The 19,311-nt window shown below is 44.0% G+C and overlaps 2 long non-coding RNA genes across 4 annotated transcripts; both read left to right on the forward strand.

Annotated features, from left to right (window-relative positions):
- The first annotated feature begins 2,220 nt into the window (after window positions 1-2,220).
- On the forward strand, window positions 2,221-3,867 carry LOC134453012 (uncharacterized). The gene is made up of 4 exons (XR_010035540.1): window positions 2,221-2,279; window positions 2,811-2,908; window positions 3,142-3,211; window positions 3,721-3,867. It is a non-coding gene; the product is annotated as an uncharacterized LOC134453012 (long non-coding RNA).
- Window positions 3,868-10,492: 6,625 nt separating this feature from the next.
- On the forward strand, window positions 10,493-14,887 carry LOC134453011 (uncharacterized). 3 transcript variants are annotated; one of them, XR_010035539.1, is made up of 5 exons: window positions 10,493-10,882; window positions 11,176-12,006; window positions 12,794-12,876; window positions 13,455-13,553; window positions 14,710-14,887. It is a non-coding gene; the product is annotated as an uncharacterized LOC134453011 (long non-coding RNA). The 3 variants fall into 3 exon arrangements; XR_010035538.1 differs by having other exon boundaries at window positions 10,508-10,882; window positions 11,897-12,006; XR_010035537.1 differs by having other exon boundaries at window positions 10,513-12,006.
- The last annotated feature ends 4,424 nt before the right edge of the window (window positions 14,888-19,311 follow it).

Below are 19,311 nucleotides of genomic sequence, written 5' to 3' on the forward strand. Positions count from 1 at the left end.
ACAAAACTGCAGTTCAAGCTGAAAGAGGTACGTTTCCATGGCCACATTCTGTCAGCCTCCGGGTTAAAGCCTGACCCTGAGAAAGTGAAGGCCATTGTGGACATGCCCAACCCAGAGGACGCGAAGGGTGTACAACGTCTCATAGGTTTCGCCAACTACCTAGCAAAGTTCATGCCACACCTGTCAGCCGTCTGCGAGCCACTGCGGCGCTTGCTGGACAAAGACACCCCATGGCACTGGCTCCCCAAGCATGACGCAGCAGTGTCCGAGTTAAAGTCCCTAGCCTCATCCATGCCGGTACTACGGTACTATGATGTCACGCGACCAGTCACGGTGCAGAGCGACTCCAGCCAGAGTGGGCTGGGGTGCTGCCTCATGCAGGAAGGTCAGCCCATCGCTTTTGCATCCAGAGCACTCACCCCTACAGAGAGAAATTATGCACAAATTGAAAAGGAGTGTCTCAGCATTGTGTTTGCCTGTCAGAGATTCCACCACTACCTGTATGGGCGTGACCTCGTCACAGTTGAGACCGACCACAAGCCTCTGATATCCATCTTCAGCAAGCCCCTCCTGAGCGCGCCAAAGAGGCTCCAGAGCATGCTCTTGACACTGCAGTACTACAACCTGAGAATTGTCTACAAGCCCGGGGTGGAGATGTTCATCAGTGACACGCTCAGCAGGGCAACGACCAAGTGCTCAGGCCTCGGCACGACCTACACTCGCCAGGACATCTGTTCACTGCAGCAGGAACAGGACGATGCACAGCACATTAACCAGGCAGAGTACTTGAATGTGAGTGACCAACGACTTGAACAGATCAGGCGACACACAGATAGGGATAAATGCTTGCAGTCCCTCAAGTCAACTGTGCTAGCGGGCTGGCCAGAGACAAAAGAAAGCACACCACACTACATCCGTGAATACTGGACTTACCGCGATGAGATCAGCGTGCAGAACGGCATCCTTTTCCGGGGCCAAAAGGTCATCATCCCAAAGTCCATGCGTCCAGAGATGCTCATGCGCATACACTCCTGCCACATCGGAGGTAATGCCTGCTACAGACAAGCCAAAGAGACACTATACTGGCCCAACATGCAAGCAGAAATCAAGGACAAGGTTAGTGGCTGCCTCATCTGCTCAGAATACACTCACAATCAGCAGAAAGAATCCATGCTTTCACATGAGCTACCCACACGGCCATGGCAAATTGTCAGCATGGACTTGTTCGCACACAGAGAAAAGGACTACCTGCTCATCGTCGATCATTACTCCGACTTTTGGGAGATTGAGCTGCTCCCAGACCTGTCGGCAGACACAGTCATCAAGCGCTGCAAGGCCCAATTTGCTCGTCATGGACAGCCAGACAAGGTCATCACAGACAACGGCCCGCAGTTTAGCTCCCAGTTCAAGCGATTTGCACTCGAATGGGAGTTTGACCATGTGACCTCCTCGCCAAGACACCCAAAAGCAAACGGGAAGGCTGAGTCTGCTGTCAAAATAGCAAAAAACCTTCTTCGCAGAGCAGCACGAGATGGGGCAGACCCCTGGAAAGCCATTCTGCACTGGAGAAACACACCCACAGAGAACATGGACAGCAGTCCCGCACAGCGCCTCATGTCCAGGAGGCTCAAAACCTCCATTCCTGTTACAAACAAGCTTCTCGAGCCAAGTGTGCCTGGGGGCGTCACGGAGAAGCTACGCCGCCGTCGTCAAATTGCAAAGCACTTCTATGACCGCACCGCTAAAGACTTACCTGAGCTGGAGATCGGGGAGTCGATTAGGATGAAGCCTCTACCAAGTGATGCATCTGGTCGCTGGAGACGGGGGACTTGTCTTCAACAGGTTGCGCCACGCTCCTACCTGGTGGACGTCGAAGGTACCCTTTACCGGCGCAACAGAGTGGATCTGCGAGTAGCAGAGCCTACCCCCTCATCGGCGGCCATGGACATCCAGGGGCCCGCGCACACATCGGCACCTGAAGTGCAACTCTCAGGGCCCGCATCGGGGCCCCAAATACCACCAACTGTGTCCAGCCCTACCACGCCGGATCCTGTTGCTTCCCCACCTGGGCAGCAGCCGCTTCCTCACGTCGGCACGTACACTAGGGCTGGGAGGCTGTCCAAGCCTCCTCAGAGACTGAACCTGTGAATGATTTTATGTTACTGAACCTGTGAATGATTTTACGACACCTTTTCACCGGTGTGTGAGGACTCGCCTGAGGACAGACATCACCAACTTTTATCATCCATCTGCAGACAGACAATAGGGTTTGCTGTCATGTAAGTGAGATGAAATTAATCTACTTTGTGTTGTTTTGCCTATTAACTGTTGAAACCTGCCACTTGTTATAGCTTTGTTGTAATTATTGAGATCAGTTGTACTGTTATCCTCAGCCACTGTTCCATCTAGCATTGTGTTGAGCATTTCATACATGTTTGTAGAGAATTAACTGAACACATGAATGACATTTAAGGCAGTGAAGACAATATTAATTCACTGGTGTTGTGTGCATGGGATTGGTGTGAAACCACTCTGCATAAGAACATACATTAAAAAGTAGACAACTATTTAGTTAAAACTTTTTTGTAAGCAAGTGAACTGACATTTTACTGCATTTATGTGTTGCTTGTGAATGAAAAGTAACATATGTTGTACATTATCCATAATATAAAGTCAACACAATAATTTTCATAGTTAATTGCAAAAGCAATAACTGATTTATTGTTGAGGGATATTTGTGGTGTTCCTTTGGGCACAGGGTTGTTTTTCATTCATTTGTGTTGTGTGTTATACATGAATTATTATTACAGGACAACCTGTGGACGGTGAAAAGGTGTCACGCGTGAGGACTCGCCTGAGGACAGACATCACCAACTTTCATCATCCATCTGCAGACAAGGCAATTGAGGTATATTAAACTTTTAAAATGATTTTATGGGAACTACAGAATTAATGTATGGCGCACATACATGTATGACCATAAAAGTGTCCCATTCCTTTTTTTTCTCCATAATAAGTTAAGTGCACGTACCCCAAGGTACACATTCCATGGACTGCTTACGTGGTATCTTTTCCCTATGGCCAGATATGTATGTAAATGATGGCAATGGTTTCTGTGTTTTCTGTGCTTTTTATATACAGGTAGCTTCAACTGCAGTGGATGTGAGGACAGCTTTGCAGGTTCCTGCATCTCCAAGACTGATCGTCCTAGGTAAGGGTTTTGCAAATAAATGTACTTTTGTCCTTGTATCTATGACACTATGTTGTGTTATCTATACAACTTGCAATTACTCCTCGTCCAACTGTAGTGTGCTGTAGTTTATTCCAAAAGCACTTATCAGTGGTCAACCTAATGATGCCCTGTCTCTAATCAAGGCAAATGCTATGTTGAATCCTAACACCTAACGTCATACAACCGTACACCACAGTAACAACATGCAACTTTGAGCACTCTGGTACCATCAGGATGATACCCTACAAATTTGAGATGAATTGAATGAGTGTTTTGAGAATTACCAGTACTCGTGGAACAAACAAAAACACAGGATGACGCACTTTAACTATATTATTCAAAAGTATTTGGACACCTGCCTCGAGTCGACTCACATATGAGCTCAACTGCTGCCATATTCCTAACACTGCAGCTGTTCCTCGCCGTATTACAATAGATGATGAACAGTAATAACAAGAGATAATTATTCATCTTTATTTATGCTTCAGGTGATGTTCTCTCCACGTGCCGTGTATGGAGGGCTAGGCGGTCATGGGTCCACACCAGCATATCGTGGCTGGACTGGCGGCACTCTTCACGTCCTATGTGCTGAACCTGGTTTACCAACAGGAGGCCTCAAACGCACTGCAGTTCATTCAAAGGTATGTGTGTGTCCTAGAAAGGGATTATAGTTGATTATTCTATCAACTGATGTGCCTGGGCCTCAGCCTCAGTTGCTTTACTTATGATGGGTCACACCCTTTAACTTGTGATTGGCATTACTAAAACTTCAACCAGACTGTGCCGTGTCCAACTGAGAAACGGTCTTAAGTCAGCCTGGTTTGTGTTTCCATTAGAAACCAGGCTACTTGGATGTGGGGGGTGAGGAATGAGGTGGGGGATAAACAATCATGCAGTACTATATGGAGACGTTGGTGATGTTGCTCTTTCCTCTGACGCTTTTACTCAGAGTAAAAGATGAAAATGAGATATTACTGAGAATGTAGGCTGTAGCCTAGGCGAGACGCAACTGGCTGGGCTACAGAAAACAGTGACAACTTTTCCAGCTCAAGACGGGGAGTGGAGCTTGAGATCGCGCCCCTTGACCAATCAGTAAGCAGCTTGTCAACAGTACATGCTCAGCTTGGTTCAGCCAGTTGAAAAACGGGAACTGTTTTTTGAGCTCTGCTTCGTCGCACTTGGCTAATCGAAAAGCAAGTGAGCTGTACAGGGTGGTAAAGGGCCTAATGCTGCACACTCTTTGCAACTCACTCCCCATCTCCGCCTTGTCATGAATAGCAAGGTGTACTAAAGATATATCTTCTGTATACAGTCACACACACTCACTGAGTGAGAGAAGTCAATTGAATGTTTGGTTTACAGTCGCCTAATTGCTGTGTATTTTCAGTGTAATAACAGAGTAACAAGTTAAATGTAATGTATAAGATATATTTTGTTAGTCAATCACATAATACTTAACTTTTTTAACGTTTTTACCTGTTGGATACCAAACTTCTCTCTGTTAACCTGTTGTTTTATCTAGGAAATACACAGTACCAGTAATAGGGGAACTGTAAAAGAAAGCATTAACCAAATGTTTGTGTGCCTGGACAGACTGAAATGCTGCTATGCCTTTTCTATTGTAATGCAATCGAAATCTGCTATCTGCTTGCATGGCTTGCTCTCTGCAGCTAAAGCAAATGTTGAAAAAAACAGAAAAATAAGAATTTTTTTTTTCTCTGATTTTGTAACAGGTGTTTTGTTGGGATAAACCTAGCAATGGGCACCAAGGGAACAAGCCATCAGAAGCGAAGCGGAGTGAACACACGCGTCTCTGGTCTTCCTAAAAAGATCATGAACTTTGAATGGTTGTAAGTCTGTAAGCCAATGTCATTTGATTATTTATTTTTTAAAATGTTTTTGATTTTTTTGAATAGACATACAGTATATGTATACAGCTTGTGTAATCTTTTGAACTTTTTGTTAGCAAAAAAGTTAATACTGTATATACAACTCCTTTAATGGACGTTTTTGGGGAAAAATATTTAGTTTTTATATGTACCGGTGCCTCAAGCTCTTCATGACGTCGAAAAAGGTTTGCAGAATGAGATTTGTAAAGCCAAGTTTGCTGTAACGCTGGAGCCATGTGTCTGTCTTATCTCGTGCTTGCGTTGAGCTTGTGGGCGTGACAGGTCACTGATAACTGATGTTTTAGCCCAATGGTTCCCAACCCCTGCTGGTACGGGGCCCCATTTTGACATCCCACATTTCTGTGGACCCCATAAATGAAACAAAAATTAAAACGTGACTGGGCTAAATAAGTTGTAGGGTATTAAACCTATAGATATTTATGACAGTCTAAAATTGTAAAAGGAGTTTCAAAGAGCATATTGAATAGTTATGCTATATTAACTAGTAATATGTATCAGTATTCTTTTTTTCACACTTTCAGACATTTCAGACGACCCCATTTGAATTCTAGGCGACCTCAAATGGGGTCCCGACACCAGTGTTTTAGCCTGTTCAATAGGCCTGGGCGATATGGACAAAAATGTATATCACGATATGGATTATTTTATATCACGATAGCGATATGTATCGATATAGCCTTAAAAATTTTTTTTAAAAAAAAACATAATCAACCAGTTTGGCGAACAGGGTCGAAAAAAATCTTTCATTGCCTGTTTTCACCAGTCATCTCGTTTCCCAATGTGAGAGTCCCACGAACCAAGAACACCACAGATGCACAAATTGCGGCCATAAACAGCAAGGTTCACGTTAGCCAACTGTGGCCGGACATTGGCATGAATGACCGGCAAAATAAAATGTGACTGGACAAAATGTCTGACAAAAAATGACTGTAATTAGTCAGTAAATTATATTAGCGCATTTTAAATAGGCCTACTTAATGTTACAAAATACCAGTAGGCCTAATATGAAACTGAACAAAGCTGAAAGTATTTGTGAATAGCCTATGTAAGAACTTGTTATAAACAGCACGCAATAGCCTATTGCTTGCTCTCGTCCCCACCAGCGTTGTCCCCAACCACATTATGCTTCCCAATAATCACTTGACTCACGCTGGTTGCTGTCGAGGAACAATTCTGTTTGTTGTATTTTTACCAATATATCAGTGAACACAACAAAGGGCATTGCATTTGCAAAACCGTTTCATGCCCAGAAGTCAAACCTAACTGTTCCTAACTGGACTCAATGGCATGCGCAGCATCATAGCATCGAGTCACTTTAACTTTTAGCCTACCTCTGCTGAAAAATGGTGGTGGATTTCCAAGTAGGCTACAGAGGGTCAAGTTAAACATTTCAGAGAATGATGTGCTCACGAGAAGTCCAAGTGAAAGTGCACGAAGGGCTTTATAACTGTTTTCATCACCGGCCAAAATGTGTAGCCCATAGTGCGTCGTACGGAACGTTTCAATTCCATTACTTTCGAGATCCGTTGAGCAGCGGTTGTGTAGGAGAGATGCGCTTCACAGAAGCGCAAGGGGGAGGGGGGCTCGGGGGGGAAGTCTCGTGCTCAGAATCTACAAAACAGCGCAGGTAGGAATGCCAAACTTCACCGCAGCATCTAGTTGGCTCATTTTTGGTAAGTTGTCCAACGCCTTTTTCCAGCCATGATTCGCATGCTTGCTGCCCGGTGCTCGTCACGTTAGCTGGCAGTGGCAAAGACACTTTTCCGGGTACTACACTCTAGGGGGCGCCAACCGAGGAGTGACTGCAGACTCAAAGTTTGAGTCAAACAGACTGAATTGGCTGCGTGCGCTCTCTCGACAGCATACGACCAGAAATAAATAATGGGAGTAAAACAATAAAATAGCCTAGTTTGGCCCACAAGTAGTTTTAAAATTATTTTTTGCACATGTTTACAATCATAAAAGGGCTATATTATGAGGTGAAATTATATTAAAATGTGTATTAGCTGTAATAATGAAAATATTTTTTTATCACGATATAAACGATAGAGGAGAAAGGTCACGATAGACACGTTTCTCTCGTCCTCACGATATGTCTCGTCATATCGCCAAGCCCTACTGTTCAATATCTTCCAAGAGAAGACACAATTCAGAGGTCTTTTTTTACTTGCAATTGTTATGTGGAATAGAAAAGTCCCCTTCAATTTGGCTGACTTAAGGGAAACTTCCCTACGGAGGCATGGGTAGGAGCCCACAAGCACAAGGCGAGTACGGGAAGCTGGATAGTGAGATGGAATCATGGCTGTGCTGCGTTACAAAAATTTGACTTTAAGAATCTCACTCTGCAAACCATTTTTGATTACATATAGAGCTTGTGAAACTGCTGTGTTTAGGGACCCACTGTGTACCACAGGGTAATGTAAAATGTTTTGAAAGGTGGTGTAACGGCGGTCATATGCCCACATCAAACATATGCAGCTAACCCGGTAGGATCAAACTTTCTCAAAAAAGTGATATGATTTTGGTCTCATGTGATCGTATTTCTTCCCATACATCCAGAAAATGGCCCAATATGCATCAAAGGCACATACATATTTCAAGTGAAATTGATTGATAAATGTTGTGGTTACTACAATTGTAATATATTTGTCTGAATAATTATACGCATTGCCATTGTACAATAATGAGCCATTGTTTCAGTAATGTTTTTCTTTGTTCATGTCTGAAATAAATTTTTGGTTTTATTGCAGCACTGACTCCTCTCTCTATTCAGCTGGAAATAGTCTAATGTATGTTAATACTTTTGAAATTGTGCTTCATTTGCTTAATGTGACTGATTAATTTAATTGTATTTGAAACAAATCTTTTGCAGTGTAATAGTGAATTGTGCACGAAACAGCTAATTGGTGGTAAATATGGTTTGCTGGTAATGGAATACAGGATGACATTGGAAATTAAAATACAATTAATGTCTGTATACAATCTTAAAAAACAAACAATTGCTGTAATTTGAAATTAACGTATACAGTTATATACTCTAATTACCGTTTACAGTAACTTGGTGTAAGTGCTGTTTACATTAATTGGGAGTAATTACCGTTTACAGTGACTTGGAGTGATTGTCGTTTACAGTCATTAGCCACCCTTTTACAGATAGTTACTGGCAGCTTTTTTTGCCTGTTATTAGCTGTAAAATCTACAGGTAATCTTTAACAGTGTAGTATCCTAGTATCCTATCCTACCCTCCTATCATATCCTATCCTATATCCTATCCAATCCTATCCTATCCTATCCTATAGTATTTTATCCTAGTACTCTATACTATCCTGTCCTATCCAGTCCCCCAAGGAATTTGTGTCCCTTTTTTCAAAAAGTTGCGATCTGAAATGCCTGATGGTGCACGAGGATTTCCAGAAAATTGCGATAAAAGTGTTNTTTTATTGTTGCAATTGTGTTGCGATGGGACGCGAAAGTTGTGATTGTTGTGATTTTTGTAATGAAACTTGAGGAATACTTTGAATATGCTTGTTATGAATATACTATGCTTATTAGTGAAAAAATAGCCCACTGTAAAGACAACATTGGTTTCCCACACTTGAAAGGAAAGGACGCTGGCACATTATAGAATACTATGGTAGGACAGGATAGGATAGGTTAGGATAGGATAGGAAATCCTTTCCTTTCCTATCCTATCCTATCCTATCCCTCTTTTGTCCTTTCGTCTGTCTCACCCTTTCTTTCCCTCTGTCCTTGTGGCCTGTCTCACTCTTTCTCGCATGCTGTCCTCTCTTGCTCAGGACACTTTTCTCTATTGTCCTCTGTCTTTCCTTCCACTGTCCTCTCTTTCAGTCTGTCTTTCCACTGTCCTGGCAGTCTGTCTCACTCTTCCCCCCCTGCACCCCCCCCCTCTCTCTCTCTCTCTCTCTGTCTCTCTCTCTCTCTCTCTGCGTATCTCTCTGCTGTTTGCTGTTTGTCCTTCCACTGTGCCAGCAGCCAGTTCCCCATCCCCTTGTCTGCCTCTGTCTCTCTTTCTCTCTTTCTCTCATTTTCTTTCTCTCTCTCTCTCTCTCTCTCTCTCTCTCTCTCTCTCTCTCTCTCTCTCCCCCCCGCCCCCCTTGTCTCCCTCCGTCTCCGTCTCCTGAGGCTTTGCGCCTGACACTGTTGTCACCCTCTCTCTCCCTCCCCAGCCCTCCGTCCCTACTCCCTCCATCCCTCCCTGCCCCAGCCCCCTTGACATGCTCCACTTCATTTTACGAGCCAGCGCCACTCCTCACAGCCCAGCCCCAGCCCAGCCCAGCCCTGGCTCCAGCAGCATCCCAACCCCCCCACCAAGCCCACCACCTCTCTGCACCGCAACACAACACACCATCCCACACCACACCACACCCCACCACACCACGGCCCACCACACCACAACCCACCACTGCACCATACTACAGCCCCAGCAGGCCACACCACGCCAGGAGGGGAGAGAGAGGGGGACAGGAGGGCAGGGCTGTGGGGTGGAGGAAAGGCAGTGGGGTGGTTGTGGGGGTGGGAGTGGTTGTGGAAGAGGAAAAAACTCGTTGGAAGAAAAAGCAAAAGGCTAGTAGTCAGTTAAGGTGTGTGTGTGTGTGTGTGTGTGTGTGTGTGTGTGTGTGTGTGTGTGTGTGTGTGTGTGTGTGTGAGTGTGTGTGTGCGCTCGCGCGCATTTCTGTGTATGCGTGTGTGTGTGTGTGTGTGTGTGTGTGTGTGTGTGTGTGTGTGTGTGTGTGTGTGTGTGTGTGTGTGTGTGTGAGTGTGTGTGTGCGCTTTTCTGTGTGTGTGTGTGTGTGTGTGTGTGTGTGTGTGTGTGTGTGTGTGTGTGTGTGTGTGTGTGTGTGTGTGTGTGTGTGTCAGTATGGGGAATAGTATGGAACTATTTTAAGGTCATAAGTCTTACAGCTCCACAAAACGCATTTCAAATGTGTAAGCTGCACCTTGTACTTGCAGGGTTATTTTCACATCTGTACATTTGTTTTGTAACTGTGTGGGTTTTTTTTGCACATGTGTGTGGGGGAAAACGTATGTGTAAAATATTAAAATGTATGTGTAGAAATGTTTTGAAGTTGTGGCAAGAGAAGTGCGTACGGCTTGTGCCATGCTTTACCAACTTCTTCCTGTTCGGAGCTGCGAGCACACGGCTGTGAAACTTTTTTCACAGATGTACGAATTTTGAGCCGGTTTTCACGTGGGGGTGGGGTCATATGGCGAGAGCCAATCAAAACATCTCTTACGGCCAACCAATCAGTGTTTAGCGAGGACTTCAATGGAAACAGAGCCATTGATAAACAGTCGGCGCTGTCGGTACCTTACCTGTCGCTTCTGCCTTATCTGTCGCTTTGGGGTCCTAGCTGCGTTGCCCTGGTAACAACTGTAAACAAAAGGCTGTGGTTAACTGCTCCGCTCCCTGACAGGATTTTTCATTCATTCGTGCCAATGAAACAGGAGGCCTCGATTCATGCAGAAGATATGGTACGTAACTGGGATATAAAAATATATATGTAAGAAAACTATTTAACCTCATAGACTAACCTTGTATACGGTACATTCTAACTGTAAGAAAGACTCTGACATTGATGCCTAGTCCCGCCCCCTTCACGTGCAGTTCAGTTAAGTTCTACTTGGAGCAGGGAGCACATACTCAGCTCTGCTGCTCCAGTTGAGTTATTACCTCAGGATGATTGCATGTGAGAAGTTTGTGTGCGTGCCTTTCCACCAAGTAAGTGTTGTTGTGTCAGAATAGTGAGTTAGTAGTTCGTTTCAGAGTGTGTATGTTGATGTAGAGTTGATGTGACAGTATTGTTAGATTGGGGTGCTAATCGCGATTAGCATGCTAAGCGGAGAACTAGCATTGTAGTCATTTGTATTGGAAATGTGCAAGTCATGCTAATTGAGCTATGTTAGATATTCGAAGTAATGATAAGTAGTGATGCTAGGAGGAGTATTATTTCAGTCAGTGTATGTTTTGTTAGTTAATACAGTGTGTTGATTAGCCTTATTCTGTGTTTGCAGACCACACACAACTGAGGCTCATGCCCATGTAATTCATCTGTGAAGTTTAATAAAGAAACTAAAGGGAGACAACTGCTTCTAACTGCTTCATGGTGTTCTAACCGACGCCCCCCATACAACACAACATCCCAACAAATCAGAACCAGCGCAATACAGTCCTTTAGTGATCCTCACCAACACTAACAATATATTTCTAAAGTTTTGAGTCATTCCCGTTCATTTGAAGCGTAATTTCCCCCTTACTGTGGCTAGTTTGGATGAGATGACTTGACCCTAGCTAGCATAACATAAATGGCAGCTAGCTCTACACTATTTCGGGCATTCGTTAACAATCAGTGTTCAGATAACTAGCGCAAACGTGCCGAGATATCTTGTTTATTATAAAAAATAAACGCTTGTGTTGTGCCATGGCTTATATGGTGATGACGTTTGAGATTGTAAATTTACGGGCCACAGATGTGTCTATGGTAAGGCCGACCTGACGAGATAGCTGCCTACTGAGGTTTGATTGGATATGGACATTGTTTATTTCAGAAGGAAAATGTTTGGAGTGGAATTGTTTGGAAGACAATCTTGGGACAATTTTGCTCTTTGGGTCTTTGTGCCAACCATGCCAGCTATCGTAGGGTGCTCTGGGAACTTCTTAGATCTGTTTACTGTATGTACACTTACTGAAATAAGCATTTTGTTTACATAAAATCCCTTGTCATTTCACCACTAGGTTTGAAACCCAGACAGCACGAAGCATCTTGCCGACGTCAAAATCAGATCAACAGACAGGGACATCAGCCTTCTCTTGGGAATAGGCCAGATATGCCATAACAAGAAATGGTAAGTCTATCACTACATAAGATCCATAACAAAATACTCCTAATTAAATCTTAAATGTGACCTGGTGGCATTATTGCGTGAATGCTTATGTTGCACACTTAATGAATAAGGTCCTCAAGTGTGTAGAGTTTTGCTGAGTTCGTTGTTTATTTACATTTTCCTCAGCATAACTGTACAGCTGACAACCTGCCTTTAGGCTAGTGACAATGGGCCCAAAAAGGCCTTCGTTTTCGAGATACCCCAACCGGAGGTAGAACAAAACCCAATAATGTTTTTCCTCATCTCTAGGGTGTCCCATACATGAAAATGATTCTTGGCCAAAGTGATTTTAATGCTAAGCCTAAACATTTTACACATTTTCATATGCACCTCCAAACAAAAAAAGCACCCAAAATGTGACTTCTCTTGGGTTTTGTTCTACCTCCGGTTGGGGTGTCTCCAAATTTTGAGGCCATTGTCACTGGCCTACTTCTGTATCATAACAAAGCCTGTCACTTCCACGTTTCGTTCTTTATGTGACCGAAGTCACTGGCTACTGCACCAGAGAGGGTCTCTGCACTCATTGCTGGTCCTATAATGCCATCTATTGGCGAAAACGTGCAACAGCATAATTAAACTAAAAGACAACTTCTGACAGGGCAACAAAAAGACAGGGAGTGAGAATAAGGGAATAACAAAAAGCCGAAAATGGGGGGTCCACTACACTTGCATACCTGATTGTGATGCTGTCACTCATTTTCTAGTCTATATCTTGGACTGAAAAAGGATTACATTATTATGTTTTCAGGTGTTTTGCCCCTGCGGTTGTGAAGAGGATGCTGTGGAGGTGGCAGCATGAACGTGTCACACAGACATTGGCTAAACTACTCGGTAGGTACAACGAAATACAAGAAACCACCCCCTCAACCCTGTTTATGCTGCACTGTACCTATTATAACCAGTTTTTATATAGACCATTATTTGAAATACTATGAGAGCCTTTCTGTTAGGAAACTGTACAGCAGGGATGGGCAACTGGAGGCTCGGGCGCCACATGCAGCCCAACTTCTCACTTTTAAAAGAAGAAAAAGGACAGTTTTTAACCCCCTATAAATCAATAGTGTAAGCATTCATGTAAAAATAAAGAAAAAGTGAAGTATCCTTTTGTAAATTCTCTCAAGTGCGTGGTGATGTGGCCCACTGATTGTGGTAATTAAAAATGTTGGCCCACCTTATAATGAAAGTTGCCCACCCCTGCTGTACAGCCTACATCACTTGTACATGTCCTTACCAAATAGGACACTAGCTAGCTAAATGTAACTAATATGGCATTGTGAAAGTTGTATGCCTAAATGTAAACCATAATATTAAATTTTGATGGACAGAATTCAACTAAACCAACATATTACATTGTGAATGTAGTTGCACAGTGATACTGAGACCGACTTATTCCTGTCTTTATTTGCCAGGCTTCTACACTTGCCCTCAGAGTTCACATATGGTGAAGTGCACAGGTGTCCAGTCAGGTTCAGACTGATGCTGGTAACAAGAGGAAAACATGCTAATTGGTAAGTGAGATCCCTGCTCAACAAAAATCCACACAGCACAACAAGTAAGCCTAGTTTGTGGTATCAAATGTAAAATGGAAGTTTCATCAAAAAGTTGTAGAACACATCTGAATAAATTGCAGGCCATCAAAGTTGTGAATGGGCAGGGAAAACACAACCAGTAGGCTTATGAATTACTTTGACTCAGCACAGCACAGCAGATGCGATGCTACCATTCCTTGGGAATATGACACAGAGGTCTACTATTCCATTGTAAATATTGACTGGAAATGTTCATGTTTCAACTGTTTAAAAACATTGGACTCAGGGGAAAAAATCTCTAGGTGTATATAAGTGAAAGCCCACCTTTGCCATTGTGACACAGCACACAAGTAGTGAAAAAAGTGAAAGCCCATTGGGAAACTCCAACTCCCATTGTCATTGTGACACAGCACTCCACCGCACACAAGTGAACACTGCACACTACGAAATTGCATTTATGCCTCACCCGTGCAAGGGGGCAGCCCTCAGTGGCGCCCCATGGGGAGCAGTGCGGTGGGACGGTACCATGCTCAGGGTACCTCAGTCATGGAGGAGGATGGGGAAGAGCACTGGTTGAGTACTCCCCCCACCAACCTGGCGGGTCGGGAGTCGAACCGGCAACCTCTGGGATGCAAGTCTGACGCCCTAACCGCTCACCCATGACTGCCCATAGAAGTATACTCTGCACACAACAAAATTGCATTTTATGCCTCACCTGTGCAAGGGTGCAGCCTACATTGGCATCCCAAGGGAGCAGTATGTTGCAGTGTGGCGGGAAGGTACCATGCGTGGGGTACCTCAGTCATGGAGGATGGAGGAGAGAGCACTGGTTAATTACTCCCCCCACCAACCTGGCGGGCTGGGAGATGAACCAGCAACCTTTGGGGGCGGTAAAAACCTAACTTGCTCAGCCTCTGAGGCACATAAAAATGTGAAATTAGTTGCATTTAAAAGCCAAGACCATCATCTTGCATGAGAATGGACAGTCTGCATATTGGAATGCACCCATGTCACTTCAGGCGCCTTGGACAATGCATCGTGTATGCAGCATCAGGCTAAAATGGGTTAATAACACACACACACACACACACACACATGCACTCTCCTCTAATCTTCTCTCTTTGCCAAACTTTAGATGACCTTTCCAGCATGTCCAACTCATCAGCATCAGGGGAGGAGAGTCGGTGAAGGTGGTGCACCATCCAGGACCAGTCATGGGCCACCAACACCTCTGCAAAATCTGCACTTCTTGTGAACCCTCTAGAAGACACTACAACCACAAAACTGCTAATAAACCATCACATACTACATCACATCATGGTTCTCCATGTGTTACTGCACCCTCGGCACAAGTTCTTTGCTAGATTGCCATCTGGCAGATGCATCAGGACAGAAATGTAGCTACTATTTGTGATTATATCTCCCCACACTCTTTCTTGCTTTGTATGGCAGTGTGTCTCTGTGTGTGTCAGAATGGAAGGTGTCGCACCAGTGGCATTGCATGAGGGATATAGAAGTCCAGATATCCTTGATGCTTTGGTGCCAGCTGTTTTTTTTTTTTTTTTTTTTAATCTGGTCACCCACACTTCCCTCTTCATTATGTCCTATAGATTTCCATACCACGTTTTGGTGCTTTGGTGGTACGGACATTCTAACTCACCAGAAAAAAGAAAAAAATGAAAATGAATGGAGGGTTATGTCTGGTGATTTCTGGCAAATTAGAATGCCCATAACATCAAAGTGGCACTGGATTACTCAACCATTTGCCTCTTAAAAGATAGCTTCTGCCAATTTCAATATGCTGTTGTATACCTCATGCTACCCTTGACTTGTCAGTACCCGGTGATGCTGGCATTTTTTTTGACTCAGCTCTTTCTGAGATTTGAGCTATTCTAATAGGGGCAGACTTTGATTGCATTAAAAACCTTCTTAACATAGGTCTAATCCAAATACTATCCCAAAAGGTATCACTGTCTGTTTGCTAGTTGTCTGCTGATGTTGCATAACCTTTTGAATGTTATTGGGAATAAATGAAGATGTTTTTTTGAAATGTAAACAAACGTTTGTCCCCATTACAATGACATGGGTATGTGGAAGAGCTGTCCCTTACTCATGCACCTGTTTAACAAAATGTTATTTTTATTCAAGTATGCATCGTGTCTAGGGGTATGCAGTGTTTTTGTTATATAAATGGCACATTACTTTATACTGTAGGCCTAAGTTATTTCAGATTATTTAAAATGGCATCTGGGAATTCCAAAATAAAGGTGAAATAAAACACTGGTGTCCCTTTTATTTGGCTCTTATACATGGGGGGGATTCTTTTATAATCTTTGTAGCATATTCATCCTCTTCTCAGTTGCATGGCTGAGACTGTTTAAATAGGCTACTGCCTGCCAATACTGCACGCTTCTACTTAGTTGCATTTTAACGTTGTTATGTTACAGAGAATATAATTATTATATAATTGTTACCAGGTAAAAACGAAAAGCTAGTTAATGTAATGCAATTTGTTGGTCACTTGCGTCTGTCATAGTGTCACAATATTCAGTCAATGAGTGCATGGTATTTTGCGTGGTATCTGTGGGGATCAAGGTAAGCAGATCGTGGAAATAGTAGGCTATAGATATATTATAGATGTAAAATAGTCTACTGTATTAACTTACAGATGTAAAATATTTCGCTGCCTATATAAACTTAACGTGCCGGTAGTCTGTATTCATTTGGCGCGTTGCAAGTGATGTTTAGAGGTGAATATTCATTATCGCCACCTACTGCACTGGGATGTAAACGCACCCCATTGAAATCGATGGCTTGGCAATAAGCGATGTTTTGATTGGCTCTCACCCTGTGACCCCACCCCCACGTGAAAACCGGCTCAAAATTCGTACATCTGTGAAAAAAGTTTCACAGCCCTGTGCTCGCAGCTCCGAACAGGAAGAAGTTGGTAAAGCATGGCACAAGCCGTACGCACTTCTCTTGCCACAACTTCAAAACATTTCTACACATACATTTTAATATTTTACACATACGTTTTCCCCCACACACATGTGCAAAAAAAACCCACACAGTTACAAAACAAATGTACAGATGTGAAAATAACCCTGCAAGTACAAGGTGCAGCTTACACATTTGAAATGCGTTTTGTGGAGCTGTAAGACTTATGACCTTAAAATAGTTCCATAGAATAGAGACTGAAGAAGGGAGACAGGCAAGATAGCGAGTGTGTGAAGGGTTTGACAGAGAGGAGAGAAGTGACTGGAGGAGAGAGAGGGGGAGAAGCGGAGGAGAGGAGGGAGATAGAGAGGGGGATAGAGAGAAGAGAAGAGGGCTGGCAGGAGGAGGTGTGCTGTGCGCAGGAGACGAGAGAAAAGGGACGCAGGCGAAGGAGAGCAGAGGCTGAGAGTTTACGCGTTTACTCTGACTACGTTAATAATTAATACGCCTCGCATCTCTCTCTCTCTCTCTCTCTCTCTCTCTCTCTCTCACTCCCTCTGCCTCTCACACCTTCTCTCTTTTTCTGTAGTGTGTGCTCGCTCACGCTCTCTCTCTCTCTCTCTCTCTTTCTGTCCCTCTGACTCAATATCTTTCTGTCCCTGAACTCTCCCCATCCTTCTACCCACCCACCCTACACCCCCCCACCCACACACACACAAACTCTCACACACACACACACACACACACACACACACACACACACACACACACACATACACACACACACATACACACACACACACACACACAAATATCCACACATCACCCCCATCCCCCATCTCTCTCTCTCTCTCTCTCTCTCTCTCTCTCTCTCTCTCTCTCTCTCTCTCTCTCTCTCTCTCTCTCTCCTGCTTGATATGATGCACTGAGTGCTAACTCCCAGATGTGCTGCAGGGAAGGTAGAAAAATACCTGGCCACACTCCCCTGGGGATATACTGGCCAACACACACACACACACGCACACACACACACATGCAAAGGCACATCACACGCACACCACACACACACACACACACACACACACACACACACACACACACACACACACACACACACACACACACACACACACACACACACATATTGCCCTGTGCTCTTTGCTGTGCCCTAGCCAGCTGCTGCTGTGTAGGACCAGGAAGTGTGGCGAAAGTAAAAAGCAAAAAGCCTGGACACTCACACAGTATAGTCTCTGGTATAGTCTCTTTCAACAGAGTTTATTAACACCACAACCTGCTCCCATAGGAGTTCCGTTTGAACAACATTCCATTTTAACATTCCGTTTCAACAGCGATGTAAACAAGGCAAAGAACAGGTAGACAGCCCACGAAATAGAACATTCTGAAATTATTTGTTTTCGCTTTGTACCTTTTGAAAGGTTTTAAAGTTCAGTCCTTCCTAACGACGTGAAATGCAGTGTAGCCACTTTGGGGAATGAAACACAGAGCGTTCGGTGAATGTTGTTTTTGTTTTAGCATCGGATATGTCTGTGGGGAGGACGGTGTGCGTGTATCACAGTAACGGTCCTCAGATGAACTATGGCGCGTGCGGTCCACAGGGTGGCCCAAATCACAGTGGGCACGATACTAAAAGTGTTCACAGGGAGAAAAAAAGCAGTGTTAATTCAAAACTTGAAGAGTACTCTGGGACTAAATACACTGTAGAAAATGTTAAAGTGAAACTCTAGGTGTTGAATAAACACTGTATTGTAATAAACACTGCGTTCCTCTTTGGTTGACGATTATTATTGCTGTTTGTTTTACAGAGCAAAACACACAGGGGCCTTTTACGGCCACCAAAACAAAGCATGAAGATTATTAACGATGTGCACACCTACTTAATGTGTATTTTATGAGAATGTAATTGGACAAGGCTTGATGGACCTGACCGCCCTGTCCAGTCCAAGGAGCAATTTGGGAGGGTATGTTTTAAATCAGGAAGTAGTACATTCCTTCTTTGTCTTTTTCTCTCTTACACACACACTCTCTCTCTCTCTTTCTCTGCCTCCCTTTCCTTCTTCTCCTTCCGTCTCTCTGTCTGTCGATCTTTCTCCTTTGTTCCTTCTCTCTCTCTCTCTCTCTCTCTCTCTCTCTCTCTCTCTCTCTCTCTCTCTCTCTCTCTCTCTCTCTCTCTCTCTCTCTCTCTCTCTCTCTCTCTCTCTCTCCCCCTGGTAGTCTGGTGTTCTCTTTCTGCCCCCCTTTTTCTGCTTCTGTTGCTCCCTCTATTTTGTCTTCTTTTCTTTCTTTCCCTTTCTCTTTCTCACTCTGCCTTCAGTCTCTCTGTCTGTCAATCTTTCTCCTTTGTTTCTTCTCTATCTTTCCTCTCTCTCTCTCTCTCTCTCTCTCTCTCTCTCTCTCTCTCTCTCTGTGTGTGTGCCAGCCAGCCGGCTGCAGCTTCAGGGCGCTAGACCACGCAGGCAGCAGGTGACACGGATTTCAATAAAAGGGATTACGGATGTGGGAACAGCAGAGCAGAGGGAGACCCAAAACACACAGCAGCACACACTATCACACACGCTACCATACCGTATACTGCACACACTATCACACACGCTACCATACCGTATACTGCACACACTATCACACACGCTACCACACTGTATACTGCTATTCCACTCTACCAAAAACACACAGCAGCACACACTATCACACACGCTACCATACCGTATACTGCACACACTATCACACACGCTACCACACTGTATACTGCACACACTATCATACCAGTGCTACCACACTGTAT

Source organism: Engraulis encrasicolus, chromosome 7, assembly GCF_034702125.1.
Source record: "Engraulis encrasicolus isolate BLACKSEA-1 chromosome 7, IST_EnEncr_1.0, whole genome shotgun sequence".
In the NCBI taxonomy this organism is placed as follows: Eukaryota; Metazoa; Chordata; class Actinopteri; order Clupeiformes; family Engraulidae; genus Engraulis; species Engraulis encrasicolus.